Here is a 10,950-nt window from a genome sequence, read left to right on the forward strand (position 1 = left end):
GACATTGCTCTTATAAATAAGGCCTAGCTCGTTTGTGCTAATATCATACTTCACATCTATTTTCAAAGTCTATAATTTGTCTTGGCAAGCTATCAGTATTTCAATTAAGATTATTTCCTTTTTTCTTATAGACAAATAAGTTTAATTTGTTTCTTTAGCGACTAGTTAAATTTTGACTCTTGTGTCTTTCTGAATTTCTTGTAGTATTCTTCTGATATTAGTGCTTCTAATCCAAATGTAGTCATTAGATATAAGTCTGTGTTATCTACTTTTCTGGGATATCTTGCTGCCAAGGTAAATTTTATAAATAAATAGATTTTATCTTGCTACCAATTAAATTTTGTTAATTCCAGTAACAGAGTTGTCTGAATCACTGTATAGTTAAGGTTCCATTTTACTACTTAATATCAGATAATGAAATGAAAAAAAGTATACATGTTATTGTATCCTATGCAAGCCTTCATTTTCTTCCACACTGGAGTTCAGAGTAGCCTCTGAGGTCTAAGTTAGATCAGCAATAGAGTCTGTCTCTTGTTTTTTGGTTTTTTTTTCAAATTCATTTCCTTTATCCTTTTCTTCTTTGAGTTGGTTTTAACATCAGCAACAGGATCCCTTAAACTCTGTCTACAATGGTTGTAAAACAAATCTCTCTAATATAATTTGAAGTTTCACTTTATTGCTTTCAATCCCTTGGATTCATTAACTTCCTTTTAAATGTAATTTTTTTATGTGTATGGGTATTTTACCTGCATATATGTGTGTGTGTACTTCATGCATTCCTGGTGTTTGTAGAGGTGAAGGGGCATGAGAGCCCCTGGAATTGGGATTACTGAAAGTTGTAAGCTGTCATATAAGTGCTGGGAATTGAACCCGAGTTTTCCAGAAGAGCATCCTGTGCTTTTAACCACTGTGCCATCTCTCCATCTCCAAGGTTTAGTAATATCTTCAACTAAGGCTTTCACCTTCCATTTCCCCTCCAAATTTTATCCATGGAAGCCAGGGTAACCCCTATAGCATAGGTGTGAGCACATGGTCATTCCAATCAAAGGCATACAGCAAATACAAACACCTCTTACTAGTTGCGGATTTATTTACTGAATTAAGTACTGCTTCCTTCCAAAGATGTTATTCTTTCTTGGTGTCATCTCTTAATAGCTTGTACTAGGCTTTGGCTCATGGTTTGCAGATCCCTTGACTTTAAGTCTTTACTCTTTTGTTTAAGCAATTCCGTACACTTGGATTGCCCTATTCATTTCGGTTGGCATGTTTACCATCCTTCAATGCACACTTGTTATTTTCCTCCGAATGTTTGCATGTGCCCTAGCATGATTTCTATCACTTTTATTTGAGTTCTGGAATCTTTGTGTGTGTGTGTGTGTGAAATTTTTGATTCCAAGTTCCTTAATGTAGCAGCACAGCATATATTTAAACACCAATGGAATTTATACAGTTAATTAGTAGTAGAGAATAAAATTAAGGGTCCTATGCATATTAGAAAGTACATCATCACAGAGCTACATTCCAGCCTCTTGGCTTAGAATTAAGAGGCCTTATTTCTACTGGCTAGCTTTTATAGAGCACACTATCAGAGGATATAGGTAACTATCAGTTTCACCCAGCTGTGAACCCTCCACGCTACAGTAATGACTGATCAGGCGAGGCTTGCCCACTGGTGATTAGTGGCACAAATATCATGGAAGTAACCAACAACTTTATGATTGCATTAAAGACTTATTTCGCAAAATGAAACCCACACCTGGCACCATTATTAGGTCAAGAACCTGTGGCTAGATAGGTCATATGCTCTAGGGGAGAATCTGCTACAGCTATTCTGCTAAATGAACACAATACTAAACAGATTCCTAATGACTTACTGCTATACCCATTTATTAATGCATCTTAAAGAGAGAGAAAGAGAGAGAATAATAGAACTGATTTTATCACTTAGTGAAAGTCACTTAAAATCTTATACCTCAATCTCCTACTTTATAAAATGGCTGTAATAATAGAACTCAGTCTCCTTTTTATAATTCTAGTAGTCTGATCTTAGTGCCTTGATGAAGCTGTGTAGACCTCCAATTTAGTTTAAGAAAGTACCAATGGGAGTAAATCACTTATCTGCTGGTATACCTTTTGTACATAAGATCCACAGCCCACATCCCAGACAGGTTTTCCATTAGACATCAGACAGTGTAAGATTCAGGGACAGTAAGATTCAGTATCCGAGGTACAAACAAGTCAGAATAACTCCTACAGACTGTTGGATACCAAATCATTAAATCACAACAATGTCTCTTGCCCACATTTCCAGGTATGGAACAATGTTCTTTATCCTGTCAATTATATTTTAAATAAATGCTGATTGGCCAGTAGCCAGGCAGGAAGTATAGGCAGGACAACTAGACAAGAAGTAGAGGTGGGTCAATGAGAAAGAACAGGGGAATTCTGGGAAGAAGGAAGTCCTAGTTAGCGGTCGTGACCCAACCACAGAAGAAGCAAGATGTGACTGCCTTGCTGAATAACATACTGAACTACGTGGCTAACATAGACAAGAATAATGGGTTAATATAAGTTATAAGAGTTAATAAGAAGCCTGAGCTAATAAGCTAATCAGTTTATGATTAATGTAGACCTCTGTGTGATTTCTTTGGGACTTAACTGTGGAAACTGGGAAGGACAGAAACCTCAGTCAACAATTTCCCCATATTCACTTGTTTTTACTTATAGAAATAAACTTGGTGTTTCTCTGTGTGGTCTTTGAGACCTATGAGCAATGAACTCCCTCTCTCTCCAGTGGCAGCAATATCTGTATCTGTTGATTTACTCCCTGGATCATAAAAAAAACATACATTTTGAAAACTAAGGTATCTTGGACAAAGAGATTAACATCGGCAAAACATAGGTCAAAGACAGACTGTCTTAGTTTGCTGTCTGTTGCTGTGCTTGAACACCATGGCCAAAAATAACATGGGAGGAAAGGACTAATTTGTTTTACATCTCTGTTTCACAGTCCATCACACAGGGAAGTCAAGGCAGGAAGCCAAAGCAAGAACCTGGAGGCAGGAATTGAAGCAGTCACTTCTGGTTTCTTGGCTTGCCCTCTATGTTTGTTCAGTCTGTTTTCTTATAAAGCCCAGGACCATTGCTCTGGGGCAGAACTACACAGACTGGATTGGGCTTTCCCACATCAATCATCAAAAAACAAAAAACAATGCCCCTCATATTTGCCTACAAGTCAGTCTTATGGAAGCCTTCTCTCAGTGTTTTCTCTTCCAAGGTGACTCCAACTTGTACCAAGTTTACAGAACCTAGCCAGCACAAGGCATGTGATAGGACTCTGTTAGGATTAACTGCTCCTGGAGGGTAGTACCATATGAAGCACCTGGGTGTCCTCCCACAAATTCAGCATTTCTAATAATCACTGTCTTCTGTAAGAAGGCTTCTTTGATGAAGAACAGAAGGAAATTCATAACTAGATTAAAAATAGAATATCCATGAGGAAGGAAAGATAATTACTCCAAGAAAATATTGGCACTACAATTTGGAGAGACTTTTACAGACAGAAAGCAATGGAATCAAATAAAATTAAAATTACAGATGCAGATCATACTAAATAAAACAAGCAAGAGGTAATTGGGTATAATGATGCAGGGTTGGTGGAGTGTGAGATAGGAATATTGAGCGGAAGCTCAAGGTGTGGACAAATCAAAGTCACAGCTGGAGTATGCACAGACCTTCTTCTCCAGGTGTTCAGGTGTGAGCTGTCCATCCGCCGATGGGTCCCAGTGAAAAGGGGCAGAAAGAACTGAACTTGGCAGCAGATGCACTTTAGAGGAGACCCGTGTGAAATGATTCCATTTTCACTACATGAATTTTGCTTATGGAAATGAGACATACGCCAAAACTATGAATTTGATGAAGATTAAATTTTTTGTCTTTTCTGTCAAAGAATAGTACGTTGTCACAGCAGAGAAAGTAAATACAAGTGGCAAAATTCTGTCAGCAACACACCTAGGGCTCACTAATATTGCTCCAGGCTTTTCTTTTTTTAATCTCTTGAGTTATATACCATTAAAGAAAAATAACTCTTGAAAAATGGTGACAGAATTTCACCTGTGCAAAGGCACCTGCCATAGCAAGGGAAAAAAACAAATTAGAAAATTCCAAGGAAAAAAATGAAAGATGATTTTATGGGCAAATATCACATCTTTCTCACCAACAGTGAGAATTTTTTCTCACAGTTCCAGAAGAGAATGCAGAGTTAAACTCAACCAAAGTGTTCTTATTTTTTTTAAAAAAAAAATGCAGAGAGAGAGAGAGAGAGAGAGAGAGAGAGAGAGAGACTTCAGGCCTAGAGAAGCACATGTTTCAGTTTTAATTTTTTAGGAAGTATGACAAAAACAGGAAAGGAACAGATGTTATGTCTCCAGCCAGCAGCATCTTTGACACATCTCATACTTTCGTGAAACCTGCTCAATTTTATTTCTAACTTTTTATACTATACAGGAAGAAAGACCAAGATGTTTGGTTTTTATGATCCGTTCAGTTGTTAGTTGAGCACTGACACATTTTCTACCACCCCACAAGCAAATTCTTGCTCTTAGGCTTCCTCAATCTATAATCAAAGGGTCGTTGGAGTGCAGTTACTCATTTTATTTAATTTAACTGTGCGGCATAATTATTATTTACAGATTGTGAAGAAATATCTAAAGAAAACCATGCCAGGAGTAAGAGTATTATGGTATGGTACAAATATATTATTTTGTCACCTCTGCAACCCTTTAGGCAAAATTACTGTTTATTTGCAAAAACAAATCTATGAATCACAAAAAAGGAAACCACACACAAAAAATTTGAGTCCTTTACCTGGCACAACAACCCAGTGCTGCAGTCAACAGCTCTGTTCTTCATTTATTAAGATCTAACCTACAACGATGAAATTATTAGACAAAGTAATGAGTCTCCATCAATCTGTCTTTAGTTTTATAAAACCCAGATTTACTCTGTCAGCCTTGTCAATGCTACTGAATATTAATGGGAATAAAGTTAATTGCTGGGTGGGAAAAGGTCTTACTCAAGAGAAAAGGAAGCACCTTGTGGAAATCTGTCATTTTTGACAAGCCATAATTTATTTCTACTTAGTGATGTGTACCGACAGGTTTCAAATCTCACTCTATATCAAATTCTAATTATTTTCATTCGGAATATTGCTGGATCCCAAGTCTCTGACCACTTTCAGCCTTTGCAGATAAACTGTATCATAGGAAACAGGTTTTTCCCAGAACTTGGGAAGGGATGACGTTATGTAACTGCTACAGGACAGACAGACATATTTACTGTCTCTCAATAACCAATGAGAGGAAAACAATGGCATTTAGAGTGAGAGAGGATTATATTGGAATCCAGTAACTAGGTAGCACGTTAACATGTTAGTTAAAGAATTTTATTTAAAGAAAATGAATGATAACGGTAACAAGCTTTATCCTGACTAGACTGTCAACGGATTGGAAACATTACACCCAGCTGCGTTAAACATTTTAAAGAGTTTCTGTCAATTTTAGTCTTTGTAACTTTTAAGGAATACACATGTAGTTAGTTTTGCTTGATTGCTCTTGAAATGTAATGCTAGGGGAACTTAGCAAATAAGTTGACCTTGAAAGGAAACACCGGCTGGTTTATAAGGGTCTAAAGACCAGACTGAGGACATTTGGAAGACTATTATTTATTTCCTTTCATATATTCCAGTCCTTCTGTTTTAATGAGAACTTGAGTGTATCTGTGAAACTTTGAGTAACATAGCAAGACCGGTTGCTGCTCTTTCACAAATAGTAAGAACAGCACTCAAGAAAAGAAATGATGTCGAAGAGGAAGCAAAGTTTCTTAACGGGATCAACACAGGATTTTGTTTCTAGAAATACGATTTTTGTGGCCTAAAGATGTTTCTGATGCTTAAATGAGAGCAGCCCAGGCGTCCTCACATCCTGCAGTGTGCTCCTTTCTTCAGCACCTATGCGTAATAACCTTATAGGAGCCTGCTCCCTCCCCTGTGCCTGCGTGTGAGTGCTGCCTGTGACTGCCTGGTAGATTGGGTGGCATTTGTGTTGTGCTTCTTAGTCATCCCAATTTCTCTCCACCACCTCCCAGTCACAATGGGGAAAATGAAAAGCAGCTGCTAACAGCCTCACTCCAGTTCTGTAATTACTTTCCTGGGCTGGCATTATATGATTTGACAATGGCCTGGGGATGTAACAAATAAGAAAAACCTTGTCATTCAATTTAAAAGGCTTCCTACTAGGGCAACACACTCCCCACTTCATCAGAATGACAGTACTCAACTCTGACACAGCCAGCATGTTCATTGCTGAGCGATGGAACTGCAGCCAGGTGGTGCCAAGCACAAAGAGCCACCTCACTTTCCTATTGACACCGCTTTTGAAAGGTGAATCATAACAGGCCAGAGATTCACTTCTCAAGCCCCAAAGGCACAAACCTTCTTAGTTCAAAAAGAATGCTAGTCTAGCGTATGTTTAGTTAAAGCAATTGATTCAGAAATGGTGATTCCACTTTGCCAGAGATTTCAAGTTTCCTTGAAACCAAGTATGTACCATTTTTATAATTTTGCTTAATTAGATTTTCTCCTACCTTCCCAAGGTGACAATAGTAGGAACAGGTGCTATTGGCAAAGCCAGAAGATTGTATAACAACCCAGTGTAATCAATAGGTTAAAACAAAAAGACTTTAGTCCTCATCAACCTCCTTGTCCAGCACAATGTTTATGAAGTTAGAGGTCTTCTACCTCATGATTCAGAGATCCACAGCCTTTCTTTCCAGTGTCCTCCAAATTCCCTATGTGTTTACTCAAGAGGGGATGGGGGAGGAAGCAAAAATCAGAAGGGGTATTTAAGGAATCAACCTTGGCTGTGCAATACATCATTTCCACCCCCATTCTTCTGTTCAGAACGTCTCTAATGGACCAAATTATAATACAAAGGGCTGGGAAACAAGGTTTAGCAGGTTTCCACGGAAGTGTCATTTTCTACTATGTTGTCTTTCTCTATACACTGGTTTTCAAGCTGTGGGTCATGACCCCTTTGGGAGTCGAATGGACCCTTTTACAGGGGTCCACATATTAGATACATCCTCACATCAGGTATTCATATTATGATTCATAACATTAGCAAAATTACATTCATGAAGTAACAACAAAATAATTTTATGGTTGGTGTCACCATAACATGAGGAACCATATTAAAGGCTTGCAGCATTAGGAAGGTTTAGAACCACTGCTCTGTAGCAGAGTCATACTTCCAGTGGTAGAGTTACTAGAGAGAAACAGAAAAATATTTTTTCCTTTCAGAAACAGCTGGTCTAGATTTAAAAGCTAAATAAAGTATTCAGTCACTCAACAATATATATTGGTTTTGCTCTTTGAGATCAAAATATATCAGTTGAAAAAAAATGGATGAAAATTTCTGTGTTGAGTCTTGCAATTCGTGGTTCGTAAATGAAACAAATAAATAAATAACTTATATTACATAAACAATATGTAATACGTAAACAATGTTAAGTGCAAAATGGTGAGTGCTTCGAAGGAGTTTTGGTGATTGTTAAAATACACCTTGTGAAAAAGGTATTAGATTTGTAGGGATGAAACATTAGAACTACAACCAGAAGATAATATATGCAGAAAGAAGGATCATTGCGAGAGATGTAAGACATGGGCACATTTGCTATGTTTGATGAATGGGCAGAAACCAGTTTGGCCAGTGTGAAATGAGTGCTGGAGAACACAGGATAAGAGAAGGTCAAAGATGCCATGGATCTCTTCACACAGCATCTAAGTGAACCCTGTCAAGATCATTCCTTACACAAAACTTAGGAAACCACTGGAGGATTTTGAGATGATAAGAGGTGTTGTATGACTAAGTTCTAGGAATTACGGTCTGACTGATATGATGAAAATAGAATCTGGGAAAACATGTGAACAACAGACTAATTAGAAGATATATAATAATAATCCAAGTAAGAGACAATAGTAGATTTCTGAGGATTTATCTGTCAGTACAGATGAAGAAAGTGGTGGGACTATAATTACACTGAAACTTCTTTATATTTTAAATAAAACACTTTGTAGTTTGGATGTGGGATGTGGACTAAAAAGAGAAAGTTGATGCAGGCAGTGTTTGGCATAAATGCATAAAATAACAAAGTTGCCATCAGAGATGGAAATGGCTACAAAAGAAGCAGGTTTGTTGGCAGGCTGATTTTAGCTTCACATAGATAGTGAACCTTCAAGATCTATTATGTTCCTAACAGATAGTGAAATAGCTAATGATGCCCAAGAATACAGACAGAGAAGAGGTATAGTTTGATGTTGTAAAATTATGAATTATCATATACATGACATTTAAGGCCAAGAGATTGACATACCAAATCAGTATGTACAGAAAGAAATGTAGTAATAAGAGCTGCGGGGCTGCGTCCCCATCACCATCATGACTTAGGGTTTTCATGACAATGAGATACTCTGCTCCTGGCAGCACCAATCTACTTCAAGAGGTAGATGGGCATCGAAGAGGATCCTTATGGAGTTTGATAGCCATTTGGGCAAGAAACTGCTCTTGCCTGAACTATTGCATAAACTGGAAACAGAGAACCCGCAGAGAGAGGACTACTGAACTTGCCTAAAGGTGAGATGATCTTTCGGGGTTCCTGATTCATGAAAGAGTCTGCAAGACATTCTGCAGGATACAGCAGATAGTGACTGACTGTCTTTGAAATTGCCTGCTTCATGGAAATGTCTGCTGGAAACTACGGGCCTGTAGGCTGAAGATGGATGCCCCAACTGTACAGAGGAACTTTGGGTGACTGTCCAGGCAGCGAGATGTCTCTGTCATTTCTAGAGTTTTAAAAGTTGCTTTTTTCTCGTTTGCTTAGGTAATATTGTATCTTCCTGGAGTCTTTGATGGAGTTAAGAATAGATAGTTATAGTTTTCCATTGTTATGATAAAAGATAAAATAGATACAAATATTATAACTGTAATTTTTACTTGATAACTCTTTTGTTATATGTAATTTTGCTATGTTAAAGTTAAAGCCTTCTTTTTTTTGTTTAAACAGAAAAAGGGGAAGTGATGTGGGAGTGTCATATATCAATCTGTTGATTTCATTGGTTAAGTAATAAACAAACTGCTTGGGCTCATAGCTTAGAACATAGGTGGGTGGAGTAAACAGAACAGAATGCTGGGAGGAAGAGGAAGTGAGGTAAGATGCCTCTGACAGAGACGCCATGCTCCACTCTCCTGGGCAGAGGCGATTCAGCTCCAACCCAGGATGGACATAGGCTAGAATCTTCCCAGTAAGCGTACCTTGGGGTGCAACACAGATGATTAGAGATGGGCTAAATTAATATGTGAGAATTAGCCTAGAAGAGCCTAGATAGAAATGGGCCAAGCAGTGTTTAAATGAATACAGTTTGTGTGTTGTTATTTTGGGCATAAGCTGGCCAGGCGGCCGGGGTGATAGGGACGCAGCCCCGCCGCTCTTATTACTACAAAGAAAAATTCAAGTTTTCTAGAACTGAGCTCTAGAAAGCACAGAAACTAATTGGCTGGAAAAGAATTACAGTCAATAGAGACTAGAAGGGATAAATACTGAAGAAAAGAAAATTCAGGGAAATAAAATATCATAGAAATCAAAGTACAGCAAAGAAACACGAGTAGCCAGCTTTGTCAGATGCTGTTGGTGGGCCAAAGATGGGGACTGAGCGTTGACCATTTAACAATTTAATAATGTGGACTATATTGATTACCGCGACAGGAACACGTTATAAGAAGCCATGGTAGTGAAATCTAGAATGGAGTGGCTATCAGAAAATGGAGAAAGCAAACAGACAAGAGAGATTTGTTAGAATGGAAACTGTGTGTGTTAGCAGTAGTTAGCAGATTAATTGGACTCATGCTAATTTTTAAAATTATACACAAGCTAACACTGTGATCTTTCTATGTGTAATAGTGGATGGTACATTTGAGATAAAAATCTAAATTACTTTTAGAGAAGTAGAACCCTTGAACAGTAGAGGGACACCCTCTACTGTTGAGTACAGTTAAGAATGGAGTCTAGGTAAAGATTAATAATCTAAAATCATGAGAGAAAATGTAGAAATTCACAGCAAAAATCAATAAAAGTATTAAACAATGAAAGAGTAAAATCCTTCAACATTGACGAAGAGCACTGGGGAAGATGCCAGTATTATAAAGTTTTAGAAAAGATATTTCCAAAATGCAAAATTTCTATAGGCTACTTTACAGAAGGCATCTTTGGAAGAGATTTTTAATGTCACCATAAATATTCATAACTCGGGTCTCATGAATTCCATCCCCACAAGTCTCCTTATGTTCCCATTGCTCTTATCCTCTATTCTATTTGAACTGCTTCCTACTGAGACTGCTGGAGCCTTTAATGTATGCCCTAGGAAAAACTACTGAGATGTAAACCCTTGTTAGCTGTGAATGTGATCCTACTCAGAAACCGAGGCTATGTAGATGTATGTGTAGTGCCATATTGTATCAGACAGCCCTGCAGTGCAGTGGTGTTATAAGGAGAAGAGGTGCATAGGTGAGCACTAGGGATAGTAGTCATGGGAAGACTACAGCTGAAGTTCAGTGATGAATGCCAAATATTGCTAACAATCATTAGCAACTCAAAGAGACAAAAGCTTTTTTTGTAAAATTATCTGTCAATGAAATTGTGATTCAAAGCAGAGAAAAGAACTTAAACTACAGCAACTTGAAGACAGAATATAACATTTGCTACCCAAATATTATCAAGAGCAAATTCCATCAATATTCTGTTTATATGAATTTGCCTCAAAGAGGGAAAACTGTAGCTCTAAAGAACTCACTTTAGAATAAATTATAGATGTTAATCATTGCTCTCATTTTCTGCCTA

The sequence above is a fragment of the Microtus pennsylvanicus genome, chromosome 14 (genome assembly GCF_037038515.1).
Source record: "Microtus pennsylvanicus isolate mMicPen1 chromosome 14, mMicPen1.hap1, whole genome shotgun sequence".
Classification (NCBI taxonomy): domain Eukaryota; kingdom Metazoa; phylum Chordata; class Mammalia; order Rodentia; family Cricetidae; genus Microtus; species Microtus pennsylvanicus.